Raw genomic sequence first — 16,274 nt, 5'->3', positions numbered from 1 at the left:
GCCCTCTTTTTTTGTAAAGAGTTGATAGGAAGCAAAAAGCACAAAGTAATAGGATGGAGGGAAATATATAATGAACAATCATAACTATGAATGAGTGGAATAAACTCACCCATAAAATGGAAAAGGATGGCAGAATAGAATATAAAAAAGAATCCAACAATATGATGTTTACAAAAAACACACTTAAAACCAAGATTTCACACAGGGTCAAGAAGTTTCCTTGAGCAAAATCTATTATGGTTTCTCTCAGTCAATAATGTAGGAGTAACTATCTTGATCACAGATCAACAAAAAACAGCAAAAAACTGTGCATACCCTTTGATCCATCAATATCACTACTAGGTCTGTATCCCCAAGAGATCATAAAAAAGGGAAAAGGACCAAAAAAAAAAAAAAAAGAAGACAGCAAAAACTGTCTTAATTAAAAGAGATTTTAGGAAAATTACATTATGCTAAGACATATCACAGACAATGAATTAATATAAATACTTCACATACACATATATAATTAGCCCCCTTAAAAAATCTAATAAATTTTTAAAAATAAAAATCTCTAAATACTTAAAGGAAAAACTAAATGACTTATAGGCTTAAATAGACAGCAAAACTAATAGAGGATTTCAATTGGCTACTTTCAGATCTAATCACATCTAACAAAAAAAAAGTGAAGGACCTGAATAGAATTTGGAGAAATTGGACATAATGGATTCCAGGAAATTATAGAATAGGAATAAAATACTTCTAAGAGGTTTCAGTGCTTTTTACAAAAACTAAAAATTGCATTGGGGCATAAAATTTTTCACAAACAATTGAAGAAAAACATAAATGTGAAGTAAATCTCTTAATTGACCACAAAGTAATAAAATTTATATTTAACAGGGTGGCTAGGTGGTGCGGTGAATAGAGCACTGGCCCTGGAATCAGGAGGACCTGAATTCAAATCCAGCCTCAGACATTTAATACAAAACTAGCCATGTGACCTTGAGCAAGTCACTTAATCCCAATTGCCCTACCTTCCCCCCTTCAAAAAAGCAAAAAATAAAATAAATAAAAATTATACTTAGCAAAGGACTGTTGTAGAAACAATTTAAAATTAATTGGAGAGTAGATAACTCAAACTTAAAGAATTGATAGGTCATAGAACAAAACACAGAAATAATTAATAATTTCATTAAATATATTGACAGCAATGAGACAACATAACAACATTTTTGGGATGCCATGGAAGCAGTCTGTAAGGGGAAATTTATATCTCTAAGCACTCTCATTAGCAAAAGAAAAAAACAAGTCAATCAATTTGGCATGCAACTAAAAAAATAGAAAACTGACACATTAAATACCAAAATAGAAATTTTGAAAACCAAAGAAGAAATGAGCAAAATTGAAAACCAAAACCCCATTGAATTAATGAAATTAAAAACTGTTCTAAAATGAATAATAAATAATTATTCATTATAATGAATAATAAATAATAATGAATAAAAAATAATTAATTTGATTTTAAAAGAAATCTAAATTATCAGTTTAAAAACAAAAAAGGAAATTATTAGAAAGTATTTTGCTCAATATGTCAATAAAACTGACAACCTAAGTGAAATTAATTAATATTTATCAAAATGTAAAATGCCTATATTAACAAACCAAGAAATGAGTAAATTAAAGACTTCAACCTCAGAAATAGAAATTGAATAATCTATAAGTGAGCTCCCAAAGAGAAAAAAATAGCCCCCAAACCAGATGGACTCATAAGAAAATTCTGTAAAATATTATAAGTTCTTTCTAATATTACACAAATTGTTTGAAAAATGGAAAAATAAAAAGTCTTATCAAATTCTTTCCATGATAAAAACATGATCTTGAAATTTAAACTATAGAGAAAGTAAACTATAGGTCATTGTACCTAAAGAATATTGTTATGAATTTTAATTTATTTTTACTGGAATAATATTCTTTCCCAATTACATGCAAAAATAATTTTTAGTTTTTAGTTTTTTTTCTTTTTTGGAGGGGGGAAAGAAGGGCAACTGGGATTAAGTGCCTTGCCCAAGGTCACACGTCTAGTAAGTGTTAAGTGTCTCAGTCCAGATTTGGACTCAGGTCCTCCTGACTCCAGGGCCAGTTCTCTATTCACTGTGCCACCTAGCCTCCCCTAGTTTTCATTTCTAAAAAAATATTTAGTTACAAATCATCTCCCTCCCTCTGCCTCTTTCATGACATAGGAAGCAATTTCATATAAGGTATGCATGTTCAATCATGGAAAACATGTCCATATTAGTCAAGCTGTGAAAGAAAATACAGACAAAAAAAAAAACAAGGGAAAAAAAAGCAAAATATACTATGCTTTAATCTGCATTCAGATTCCATCAGTTCTTTTCCTGAAGGTGGATGACATTTTTCATCATGAGTCCTTTAGAATTGTCTTGGATCATTATATTACTGAGAAATAGCTTAGTCATTCACAGTTGATCGTTGTACAATGTTGCTGTTACCGTGTACAATATTCTTCTGGTTCTGCCCACTTTGCTTTGCATCAGTTCATGTAAGTCTTTCCAAGTTTTTCTAAAATCATAATAGTATTCCATCACAATCACATATTCCATAATTTGTTCAATCATTCCCCAACTGATTGACATCACTTCAGTTTCCAATTCTTTGCCACCCCAAGAAAAGCTGCTATAAATATTGTTATACAAATAGGTCCTACCCCTGCCTTTCTAAATCTCTTTGGGATGCAGACCTAGTAATAGTATTGATGGGTCAAAAAGTATGCACAGTTTTATAGCCCTTTGAGCATAGTTCCACATTGCTCTTCAGAATGGTTGGATCAGTTCAGAACTCCACTGACAATGCAATAATATCCCAGTTTTCCCACATCTCCTCTAACATTTATCATTTTCCCTTTTGTCATGTTAACTAATCTAATGGATGTGAGGGGGTACCTCAGAGCTGTTTTAATTTGCATTTCTCTAATTGATAGAGATTTAGAGCACTTTTTCTCATGACTATAGATAACTTTAATTTCTTCATCTGAAAACTGTTCATAAATTTGTATTAGTTCTATATATATTTGAGAAATGAGACTTTTATCAGAGACACAATGTAAAATTTTTTTCCAACTTTCTGCTTTCCTTCTAATCTTTGTGGCATTGTTTTTGTTTGTGCAAAAGCTTTTTAATTTAATATAATAAAATCATCAATTTTACATCTTGCAATGCTTTCTATCTCTGGTCATAATTTCTTCCCTTTTCCATAAATCTGACAGGTAATCTATTCCATGCTCCCCTAATTTGCTTATGGTATTACCCTTTATGTCTAAATCATATGCCCATTTTTACCTTATCTTGGTATATAGTGTGAGATGTTGGTCTATGCCTAGGTTTTGCCATCCTCTTTCCCAGTTTTCCCAGTATTTTTTTTTTGTGAAATAGTGAGTTCTTTTCCCAAAGGCCCGAGTCTTTGGGTTTATCAAACACTACATTACTATGGTCATTTTCTACCATGTATTTATATACCTAACCTATTCCACTGATACATCACTCTATTTCTCAGCCAGTACCAGATAGTTTTGATGATTTCCACTTTGTAATCCAGTTTGAGATTTGGTACAGGTAGGCCATCTTCCTTCACATTTTTTTTTAAAGCAATTGGGGTTAAGTAACTTGCTCAAGGTTACACGGCCCAGTTATTTCTGGGTGTGGTGCTAAGCACATTTTTTTTTATTGATTCCCTTCATATTCTTAATCTTTTGTTCTTCCAGACTAATTTTGTTAGTATTTTTTCTATCTCTTTAAAACAGTTTTGTTAGTTTGGTTGTTGTGGCATTGAATAAGTAAATTAAGTAGAATCGTTGTTTTTGATATATTGTTTCAGCCTAGCCATTAGTAGTCGATGTTTTTCCAATTTTTTAGATCTGACTTTATTTGTGTGAAAAGTGTTTTGTAATTGTGTTCATATAGTTCCTGAGTTTGTCTTAGCAGGTAGACTCCCAAGTATTTTATATTGTTTACGATTATTTTAAACGAAATTTTTCTTTGAATCTCTTGCTGCTGGATTTTGTCGATAATATATAGAAATGCTGATGATATATGTGGTATATGTGATATATGTTTATTTATGTCCTTCACTTTTGCTGAAGTTAGTTTTTGAACTAGTTTTTTATTTGATTCTCTAGGATTCACTAATTATATCATCATATCATCTGCAAAGAGTCAGTTTTGTTTCTTCATTGTCTATTTTAATTCCTTCAGTTTACTTTTCATCTCTTACTGCAATAGCTAATATTTCTAGTACAATGTTGAATAATAGTGGGGATAACGGGCACCCTTGCTTCACCCTTTATCTTATTAGGAAGGTTTCTAGCTTATTCCCAGTACTGATAAAGCTTGCAGATGGTTTTGGATAGATACTACTTATTATTGTAAGGAAATTTCCATTTATCCCTATGCTCCCTAGGGCTTTTTAATAGGAATGGGTGTTGTATTTTGTCCAAAAATTTTTTCTGCATCTATCAAGATGATATGATTTTTGTTGGTTTTGTTATTGATATCATCAATTATGCTGAAAGTTTTCCTAATATTGAACGAACTCTATATTCCTGGTATAAATTCCACATGGCCAAAGTATATGATCCTTGTGACACTGCTGCAATACCCTTGTTAGTATTTTATGTAAAACGTTTTTTTTGCCTTTTTGGAAGGCAATTGGGGTTTAAGTAACTCGCCCAAGGTTACATGGCTAGTTGTGTGTGTGTGTGTGTGTGTGTGTGTGTTAAGTGTCTGAGGCCCGAACCAAACTCGGGTCCTCCTGACTCCAGGGATAGTTCTTTACTCACTGCATCACCCAGCCACCCCTTATTTAAAACTTTTGCATCAATGTTCATTAGGGAAATTGTTTATAGTTTTCTTTCTGTGTTTTTGCCCTTCTTGGTTTAGGTATCAGCACCATATTTGTGTTGTAAAAGGAATTTGGTAGGACTCCCTCTTCACCTATTTTTCCAAATAGGAATGGGATTATTATTCTTTAAATGTTAGGTAGAATTCATTTGTGAACCCATTTGGCCCTGCAGATTTTTTCTTAGGGAGTTCATTGATCACTGTTCAATTTCTTTTTCTAAGATGAAGTTATTTAAGAATTGTATTTCCTCTTCTGGTAATCTGGGCAATATATGTTTTTGCAACCATTTATTTCACTTAGATGGACAAATTTATTGGCATATAATTGGAGAAAATGGATCTTAATAATTCATTTCCTCTTCATTTGTGGTAAATTTGCCCTTTTAATTTTTGATAATGGTTATTTGGTTTCCTTCCTTTTTTAAGTCAAACTAACCAATGGCTTGTCTATTTAATTTTTTTCATAAAATTAAGCCCTTAAATTTTATCTATTAATTCAATGGTTTTCTTACTTTCAATTTTATTAATCTCTCCTTTGATTTTCAGGATTTCCAATTCAGTGTTTAATTAAGGACTTTTAATTTGTTCTCTTTCTATTTTTTTTAGTCGCATACCCAATTCATTGATCTGCTCTTTCTCTATTTAATTGCTGTAAACATTTAGAGATATAAAATTTCCCCTAAGTATTGCTTTGGCTGCATCCCATAAATTTTGGCATTAAAGAAAATGACAACAATGAGACAATATGCCAAAATGTTTCATTGTTGTCATTTTCTTTAATGAAATTGATTATCTCTGTGATTTGTTCTTTGACCCACTCCTTCTTTAGGATTAGATTATTTTGTTTCCAGTTACTTCTTAATATATCTTTTCATAGCCCTTTATTGAATGTAATTTTATTGTATTGTGATCTGAAAAGGATATATTTAATATTTCTGCCTTTCAATATTTTATTGTGAGGGTTTTATGCCCTAATATATGGTCAGTTTTTGTGTAGGCACCAGGTACTGCTAAGAAAAGGTTAATGCCTCCAATTAGAGGTACACTTCCTCTAGGATTAAAACTAATTGAACACCACACCTCTTTACAAAACCCTAGCCACTGTAAGCTCAGTCAAGTGGTTCATCAATGTTAGAATAGGAATCTTCTTTAGTGAATTCAGCACAGTTATTTTACAGATAAGGAAACTGAGACCCAGAGAGAAGTGACTTTTCTGAGGTCACACCGGTAGTGAGTAGGAGAATTGAGATTTAAAACAGGTTCTATCGTTCTAAACCCAGGAGCTTTCAGGATGAAATACCCTTTCATGGCATATTTCCCTTCTTGCATTAAACTTTGAAGTTGTATTTGTAGATGCTATTCTCCTCAGAAAAGCTCTGCAAACCTTAAAAACATTATGCAAATATACCTTCTTTCTCTTCTTCCTCTTTTTCTCCTTTCCTTTTCCTCTTTCACCCTCCTCCATCATCATTTTATCACTGTCACCATCATCATCTTCTTCTTCTCCTCCTCCTCCTTTCCCCTGTTCTCCTCCATTTTCTCTTCCTTCTCCTTTCCTTCCTCTTCCTCCCCCACCACTGCTGCCCACTCATCATCATCCCCATCCTCTTCCTCCTCATTATTACTATTATTGATGCTGTATATGTCCTATAATGCACCCAAATACAATTTTGTCAGATCTCCTGGTCAACCTAATGGTCCCAAACTCTCGAAATAAAATGAGATAATAGAGAGGATATTGGACCTAATGGAGGAGGCAATGTAGGTTCAAATTCTGTGTGATTTTGGGAAAGTCATCTCCCCTCTCCAGGCCTCAGTTTCCCCACTTGTGAAAGGAGGGCTTGGACTCGGGATCCTCTTAGGTTTCTTCGAGCTCTAAATTGATTAGCCTCTGGTCCTTCCTACTTCACAAGGTTGTTGGGAGGAAGTACTATAGATATGTGACTCATTATTCTTAATTATAGCCCTCTACTTAAGAGTTTTCGAAACCATGTTCCCTGAGGAATTCATGACCTTATTTCTATTTCTGGAAAAGTACAAGTCATTAAAGCAGAACTGAATACCAATAATACAGCCGCCCTTTGCAGAATTCATTCAGCAGCTGTGTGAAACAGGTCTTTGGCCTTCAGCAGCTAAAATAAGCTCATTTCTCTTTTTTTTACCTTGAAGAAAATGCCCCAGGAAACTGAATGCTCCCCCATACTTGTCAGTAGTGTCATTGACAAGCTTCCCCCCGAAAAAAAGTGGTGAAAGCCATTTTCCTGGCAGAATTCAGGTCTTTGCCCCTCAGTCTGTAAAATGGGAGGAAAACATGATCTCTGTACCAACTCCCCAATCCATATTTGTTGTAAGGAGAGGGATTTACGAACCTTCAAGGATTATAAAAATGTCCCCCTTTTCCAGAGCAGGAGTGGGAGTGGGGAAGTTTCCCAGAAAAGGATCCAACTTTCACTCCCTGATTCATTATGTTCCCATCCCAAAACAGAACTCTGGAGGAAAAATCTCTGAAATAAATATAGGTCATGTCCAAGGTCTCCTCCAAAGGGACTAACAGGGTTCCTTCTAGAATGATCTCAGTATAAAAGTCATGGCTATCAGGTATAGGACAGCTATTTTTTAGGCAATGAGTCCTGACTCAGGGACCCTAGACCTCTTGAGCTCGTGAAGCAGTAGCTGCTGAGGCTGGAAACATTGGTTTCTCAAGAGAGATCATCTCCATCTCAAGATCGCCTGTGCTCAGGGCAGGAAATAGGAAACCTAAGAGGTGGTCGAATCTCTGAGGCCCTAAATCACTCTCTCCTTGGCATGCACAAGACAATGACCATTTCAATGTGATCAATCACCATGGCTATTTGGGGGTGTTATGTGAATTTAAGATCTTCCCTGCCCCTAAGCTTAAGTGCACCTGGAGCCTGTGGTGGGAGGCTTGTTTTTCAGGATATACTTAGTGATTGGACCAAGAGAGTTGTTACATTCTCTGAGCCAGGAGAAGGCTATATAAACCCTGATATGAGGCTTTGTTTTGGGGCTCACTCTGAGAAGTGTTGTGTGATTTTACCAGATGAGACTCTGGGCAACTGTTTAGAGCCCCCTGGTTTTGAAAACCCAGATGTTGATGCTTCCCTCTCTAGTAACTGTGATTTGGTATGGATGTAATGGTCAGACAGTTGGAGGCCTGTCTGCTTGAAATGTTTCTCTGAATAATTACAAGAATAATTATTATTATTCTTGTAATTTCTGCTTGTAACCTGTCTATATACTCTGAAATTCAGGGTGCTTACTTTTTCCCCTGAACTAGGTAAAAGATATGTTTGATTGATTAAAGCAAGATTAACACATTTTGAGTTTCTTTCCTTTAGAAAAGCAGATCTAAGAACCTGTGTTGGCAGCCACCCTGGGGATGTCAGGTGCTTGCTGCTACAGGGGGGTAGGGGCAGAGGCAGGAGAGAAACCTCCTTCTCTCCTTGCTGGACATTCAAGAGAAAGCCTAACAGGGCCCAAATGACATGCTCAGAAGAGCTGATATAATAGTCAATCATGTGTGACCAATAAGGGTTTTCTCCAGCATAGTGAGGGGCCATCATTCAGTGCAGAGTCAGAGCATTTCCATTTATCCATTGGATACATGCCTGGCCCCATTGGAGGTACTCCAGTCCATTACTTCAAAGGGTATATCAGCCCCATTTTGTAAACAAGTTGTTATTCATTGCAGCTCAGTCACTATTTGATATCCAACTTCCTACCCTCAAAAAAAAAAACCCTTTATATAAAATACTACAATTTTTACAGTGGTTTTTAAAAATGCTGTTTTAAAGTGCCAGAACTTCAGATATTATCAACCAACAAATATTGTCCCAGGATTAGAAAGCAATCTTCCTGCTCTAATCTTTCCTGTTCAGGCAACATGTGGAGAGCTTTGTTCTATTTAAGAAGGATGTTGAGATGCTGGAGCATTTCCATAAGGGAATAACTATATTGGTAAAGAGTCTCCAAGTCATGCTGAGGAGGAGGAGAAAGAAAAGGGATGGGGGGTGTTTAGCCTAGAAAAGGGAGGGCTTGGAAGGCTAAGTGACTTGCCCAAGGTTAGTAAATGGCAGAGGTAGGATTTCAACCTGGGCCCTGTGCAATGGGCAGAGATTATGGAAACATTCTAAAAAATCCCAAGGGAGCTAAGATTTTATTAATGTGGGTCTTCCCTCCAAGGATGTAGATCACAGTTCATTCCATCCCTGTTCACTCTGGGCCAGACTCATTCATGATCTCCCACAAATTCACCACAGAAGGTCCACCTAGAATGGGAGGGAGCTATCTCACTTTCTCCTGACATTGGAAGGATGCCAGTGGAGTTCATGGATTGGCCCCCAGTTTTCCTTCAATCTCACCAGGTAAGCCCTCTTTCTTTTTTTTTTGAGCATATATTTTTCTGATGACAGTTTAACATAAGGAAAAAAACTTCCTAAGAAAATATTCCAAAATGGAGTACACTGCTTTGGAGGTTATCTGGTTTCCTTCAGTAGAGGGAATTGTGGTGAGGATTACTGAAGTCAATCAATCATTCAGTCAACATTTATTATGTGTAAGGCACTGTGCTAGGCACTGAAAGCTAAATAGTCCCTGTCCTCAAGGACCTTGCATTCTAACAGGAGACAACATGCACCTATATAAGAAAATACAAGACAAGGTAAAATAGATACCAGGGACCTTGGGGTGGAAGGCACTGGGAAGGGGGACAGATGGTCTCCTGCAGAAGTTGACATTCGGGTTGAATTTTGAAAGGGAATAGGGAATTCCAAAACACAGAGGTGAGGAGAGTGAGTATTCCAAGTATGAGAGTAGCCAATCGGTCGATAAGCATTTATTATGTGCCTGCATATACCAGACACTGTGATAAGTGCTGGAAATACAAAGAAAGACAAAAAGTCTCTGCTTTCCCGGATTCCATAGTCTAATGGTAGAGAAAAATGTAAATAACTAAGTACAAGCAAGACATAGATAAGAGAAATGAGTGGTAATCTCAGAGAGAAGACACTAGGCTTTAGGCACAGTGGGAAGGGCTCCTTACATAAATGTGGGATTTTAGCTGAGACCTGAAGGAAGCCAGGGAACCCAGGAGGCAGAGATGAGGAACAAGAGAATTCCAGGCTCGAGGCACAGCCAGAGAAAATACCCAGAGGTGGGAGGAGTAGGGAATAACGAGGAAGCCTTGGTCACTGGATGGAAGAGTATTGGGGGGGGGGGGGGGTGAAGGGGAGTAAGGTATGAGAAGTCTGGAAAAGTGGAAGAGTTCAGATTATAAAGGGCTTCAAAGCTCTAAGGATTTTCTATTTGATCATACAGGTAATAGGAAGACCCTGGAGTTTAGTAAATAGGTGGTGACATGGTCAGACCTGCACTTAAGGGAAGCTGCTTTGACAGCTGAGTACAGGACAGGGAGATGAGACAGGGAGACTAACCAGCAGGCCATTAAAAATAGAAAGGACAGGGCTTGACAACCAATGTTAACATTGGCAGCTCATTCCACTTTGGGACAGCTCTGATCATTCAAGACAAAATTCCCCTCCTTGTAACTCCTAGCCATAGTTCTGGTTCTGCCTAAAGAACCAGTCTCACCCCTCTCCCAATGACTTCTCCCACCACTGTCTTCTTCCTCCTCCAATCTTCTCTTCCCTGGGGGCTAAAATAGTCCCCATCCTTTCCACAGATCCTCCAGTGATAAGGTTCTTTCTGTCTCCAGCCGGTAAGGCCAGGAGGAGTCCAGGCAGTCTGTCCTGACCCAGCACTTTGTTCATATCAGTCAGGGCTGACTCTTCGAGACTCCACTTGGGGTTCTCTTGGCAAACATACTGGAGTGCTTTGCCATTTCCTTCTCTACCACACAATGTAATGTTCCTTCAGTTGTGATGTTCTGAGGTCACTAGGTGACCTGATGAGTTTCGATTGGAGTTTGGCACCTTTGGTTTGGATTAGAAGATGAAAGTAAGGCCACGGAACAGGTTATGAATTCACCCCATGAATGAATCTGTAAAAACAGTGTCAGAAATGGTAAGGCTCAGGATGAACTGAGGTTTCCTAATGAAGGTCGTGGGCTTGCTGTGTGTATGTGTTTTAAAGCTCAGTCATGGAGAGGAGGAAGATGAAGGAAGTCACAGGAAGGCTGCTTGGGGTGGATGGGATGGTGCTGACGGCACAGAAAAGGTACCACTGCTGCATCCTTACTAAAGGGGAAGGATGTTCGAATGGGAGATTACCTATTGAAAAGGGTCACCAGTGAGGTCAGATTTAAGGCAACTAAAGAGTTAGTAAGAAATCAGCCCTGGATGCATCAAGTCCCATGGCTGGCCTTTCCTTGGGCATTCAAAGAACTGATGGTGGTGATGACCGAGTGATATGTGAAGAGGATGGAAAGGCAGAGTACAGAATCAGAGCTGGAAGGGCCCTCGGGGGTCATCCTGAGTCATCAGCCCGCAATTCCTCTTTGGGCTCCACCTGTGATTTCACTACACACAAATAAGCACTATGCCTACCACCACACCTGTGGCACAATTTAGGGAGTTGCTTGTGGCCCTGAGACATTAGGTCATTTATTCAAGGTGACAACTGTCCCTGGACAAGAACACCCGGGCCCCCTTCCAACCTGTCTCACAAGCAACCAGTCCACCTTGGTTTGAAGATGCTGAGGAAGAGCCAATAGCCAAGACAGTGCAATCTACTTTGGGATGGATCTCACTGTTAGGAGGTATGGTATAAAGGGAAGAGTGGGCCTGGGGCCTGAGTGCAAATCTTGCCTCTGACTCCTTTACTAGTCGTATGGCTATAAACAATGGAACCATTTGCAGTTTGTTCCCCCATTTTAGAAATGGGAGTGATAGGGGTGATCCCTGATGGGGGTGACAATAGGTTATGCAGGGGCTCTGATCAATGACCAGAGCTCCTGCTGTGGTCAGTCTGGAAGGAATTCACTAGGCCCAAGCAATCTTTGAAGTCAGGATTGCAAAAGTTTATTGTTACGCTTTACAGCAGTCAAGAGTTCTTAGGGAACCTGCAGACTTAAAGAAGTCACAGGCATAGTTTTTAAGGAGATAGGACAGTAAATCAGATGTCAACTATGCTAACTAGGTGAGTAAGGGTGGGATTAGGGAGGAGTTAAGGAGTGGTCAGTGCTTAAAGGAACATGCACTTTTAATATCAACTGCACAGGCGTATTGCCCATAATTCACTGGGAAATAGCCCAAGGTTGGGGGGGGGGAGCTGCATGGAGGTGTGGTTTTAGGCTTGAAACTTCACAAAGTCAGCTAGTGGTCAGGGCTGACTGAGAAGTGCTGAGTCTGCCACCCATCAGTGTCATGTTTGATAAGATGGATGTTGGGAACCAAGGCTAACTGGGATTCAGGATGTGTATAATTGGCTAAGGGTTAACCTATAGATAATGCATTAAAGGATTCCTAGGTGCAGCTGGCCATTATACTAGGGGGAGATAACATTTGCCTAAGCTAAAATGCTTTATAGATGGTTTAGTGAAGAATTCATAGGTGTAGCTTGTTATTGTTCCAAGCAGAAATAAACAATTTATGAGCTGTTGCTGGGCAGAGTGCTAGCAGGAGGAAGGGGCAGAGTTAATGCTCTGAGGCTGGGGGGTAGGGGGTGGAATGTGATTTTACAGACTGGTTTTACAAATTGATTTTACAAACTGATGTTACAAACGTAGATCCCAAGCACCCCATCAATCCCTACACTTACTCTGAAGAGTGAGGTGACTGTGAGATGTTGCCTCTCAGGCTGAATGAGGCTCATCCCTTCCCCAAAAGCTGAAGCACAGTTAAGATGTTTTCCCCAATGTTTGCTAGGCTAGACACCCCCAGTTCCTTCATCTGGTTCTCCAGTGGCACGACCTCAGGGCCCTTCCCCATCTAGATTGCCTTCCTCCATGGGATCTCCAGCTCATTCATGCAGCCTGATGAGGGCAAGAATTACAGTAGCACAGAGTTCTCAGTGATTAATCAACTGACGTGCATTTGTTAAGTATTGACCATTCACCCCACTTTTATTAAGTGTTCTCTTTCTGCTAAGCACTGGGCGGGTTAGTCTTTGTCTCTCTTAAGAAAGCCTGAGATTATATCTACTTTAGCTGGCTTCTATATCATGTAACATTGAGCTTGCAATCCACTAAGACCTTGAGATCATTTTCAAACTCTCCATTAGCTTCTTTGACACCACAATTGATATAACTAAAATAACTGACATGATCTCAGGAGACACAAAGAAAATTACAGCTTCTAGGAATAAGAAAGGCTAGACTTGATTTTGTTTCAGATAAATCCTAACTACAGTATTGTGCTAAGTTTTGTGAAGCATTTTAGGAAGGAGAAATTCAGGGGCAGGGCAGTGATCAGAATGGTGAAACCATTCCATTTGAGGGTCAGTTGAGGAAGTGGGAATGTTTTCCATGGATAAGAGAAACCAAGAGGGATGTAATGATTGTTTTTAAATACTTGAAAAGTAGTTGTTTAGAATTAGGATTGTTTTGTTGCGCCCCAGGAACAGCAGGTGTAAGAGGAAAAGGGACAGCTTTAGACTTGAGGTCAAATGATTTCTCAAACACCAGACCTCTGTCCACCAAAGGAGAAAGGGCTGCCTCAGCAGAGGCTGGGACTGAATGATCATTTGTCGTCAGATTTGTTAGAGCACCGGGTCTATCTGGACCACATGGTCCCTGGGGTCCCTTCCAGTGCTGACATTTAGTGATTCTGCCATTCATTTTCTTTTTCTCACAAAAGTCTTAACCTTTAAAAATAATCATCTGTAGAGCATAATACCCTGAGGGCAGGCAGTTGTTTTCTCCCTTGCCCAGCACAATACCAGGCATATAGGAAACACCTGCTTTGTTTGTTGAACTTAACTTTTGAAGCCTTCAAAGGGTTGAGAAATCTCCTTGGAGAGTTTCCAACATGTTTATCTGCTTTCTAATTTTCCTCCAATTAAAACCTGCTTTTCCTTAAGCATCAGCATTCAAAGAAATTTTTAAAACTTCTAGTTGTTCAGCTATGTAAGACTCTCTGTGACCCCATTTGGTTTTGTTTTTTTTGGCAAAGATACTGGAGTGGTTTGCCATTTCCTTCTCCAGCTCATTTTACAAAGGAGGAAATGGAGGATAATAGGGTTAAGTGACTTACACAGGGTCACACAGTCAGGAAGTGTCTGAGGCTGGATTTGAATTCAGGTCTTCCTGACTTTAAACGTGATGCTCTATCCACTGCACCACAAAGCTGCCCCTTAAAAGTTCTTATTCAATTCCAAAAATGACTACGGTATTATTTTGTACTATTTTGCATTGAAAATGAACAGTATTTCAATTACATTATGGGTTAAATAAGTTGCTGAGGATGGGTTTGGGAACCCAAGCACTATTTATTATATTGATTTTATGGAAAAATGTCTTCCTGACTTCCAAAGCAATTGAGTTCATATGAACTTCCGGAACACAACTGTATCATTACATATGCTGTTATTAGCTGGAAGAAGCAAAGCTCACTGCACTGAAGCTAAAAGGGCAAGTCATAGAGCAGGAATGCAAAGCCTGCTCCTCTGATCCCAAAGCCAGTGTTCCACCACGCAAGGCTGCCTCCCTCTCCCCATATAACAGCCATTTCTTTATCAACATTTTAGTTGTGTACTCAAAAATTTCTCAGCAATGCAAACAAATCACCAAGGGTAAACAATGTCTTAAAAGATGATTTCATTATTAATTAGGCATCTTTGAACGCTATTCGACATCTAATTAACAAGGCCATTTTGTAGTCACAAAGTTCAAAATTTTATAGTCACATTTATAAAAGCCTTTAGTAATCTGACAAAGTGGAAAATCCTTCAGTTTTGTTACATGATCCATGATGGGTTGGGTTTGGCTCTGGGAGGCAGGCATCCAGGAAGTATCCGGCCTTTTCCCACTGGTGGTTCTCAGTGGGCCATGGGAATTTTGATGTTTGGCTGTGAAGACAGCCCTGGAACTGCTGCATTTTCTCTCATCCAATTCTTGGCATTGTCCAAAGATGTCAAAAATAAGGGCTTCTCAAAGATAGGGGCCTGCTCCTCTTCTGCCCCGATGTTTACAGCTTTTTCTACTGTCTCTCTCACTGGGCCTTTGGACTCAAAAGCTGGACCTGGAAACTCCTCATTGTATCTGGATGTGCTGGGGGTCTGGGGCTCATTTCTCATATCTTCTGTCCCAGAGGCTACTTTACCTTTAGGAGGCTTTCTGGTCAAAAGATTATCCAAGTGAGTCATTCTTATGGTGTTGCGGACTGTGCTGAAGTTCTGAAGGTACTTTGAGTGTCTGGCATTTGAAGAATACTGAAATTGGGAAGGTTTTGGAGTTGAATCTTCTGAGCTGTTTTCAGATTCTGGACTGGCTCTGTGGGTCGGGAAGTCATCAACAGGCACTTGGACCGATGGAAAATCTGTTTTCTTCTGTGTTTCTTCTTTCATCAAGTTTTCTGCCTTAGGAGGCATTGCGTTAGCATATATTTGCCATTCCTCTAAGAGTGTTCCCTTTGGACTGAAAGTAGAAGTCAGTGGATCACTAATTAAGGTTTTTATGATTTCATTGTTCTTTTTCAAAACAAGATTTGTTTTTCCAGTCACTGGTTTTTCTTTATTTTTCAGGTAATGCCTGTTTCTGGTCAAAAGAAACATTTGTACATATCCCGAATCGTGAAAAATTATAGGATTAGTGCTACTTAGTATCTGTGGAATAAAAAAAAAAGATATTTAAATTTCCTTCTAGACATAAGCTGGCCATCTTATCTACAAATATGCAAATTACCTCACTGCCATAAACTCCCAAATTAGAAATCGCTAGGCAGAAGTATCTAATGATATTCAATCACACAAAGAATATATCTCTGGTTATGGTATCTTTCTTTTCTAGATGTTGTACCTCTAATGTTGATTAAGTAAAAGTTGAGATATTTTATAGACTAACCCAGTACTTCTCAACATTTTCAAACTCAGGATGCCTTTACAGACTTCAAAATTATTGAGGATCCTCCAAAAAGCTTTTATTTATGTGGGATGCATCTATCGAGATTTATGATATTAGAAATCACAATGCCTTAGTATTATTATGAAAAATGTTTTGACTTTGCAGGCCCCCTGAAATGGTCTTGAGACTTCCAGAAGCTCCTGGCCCACATTTTGAGAACTGTTGGTCTAATCTTTTGAAATGAAAGAATGGGGGATGGGGAGAGGCAACTTCAACTAATGAGAGCCTCAAGTAGGAATTTTTTAATTTGGTCAATTTTGAAGAGTGGGCGCCCCTGGATTTGTGGCCTCCCTGAGAGAGGAGGCACAGTCTGGACAGCCATGAGGTGTCTACACTGCTGGTGA

The sequence above is a fragment of the Petaurus breviceps genome, unplaced genomic scaffold (assembly GCF_028583685.1).
Source record: "Petaurus breviceps papuanus isolate PSGF00001 unplaced genomic scaffold, PetGlider_PUasm1.0 207, whole genome shotgun sequence".
NCBI lineage: Eukaryota > Metazoa > Chordata > Mammalia > Diprotodontia > Petauridae > Petaurus > Petaurus breviceps.
Note: the sequence above shows the minus strand (reverse complement) of the source record.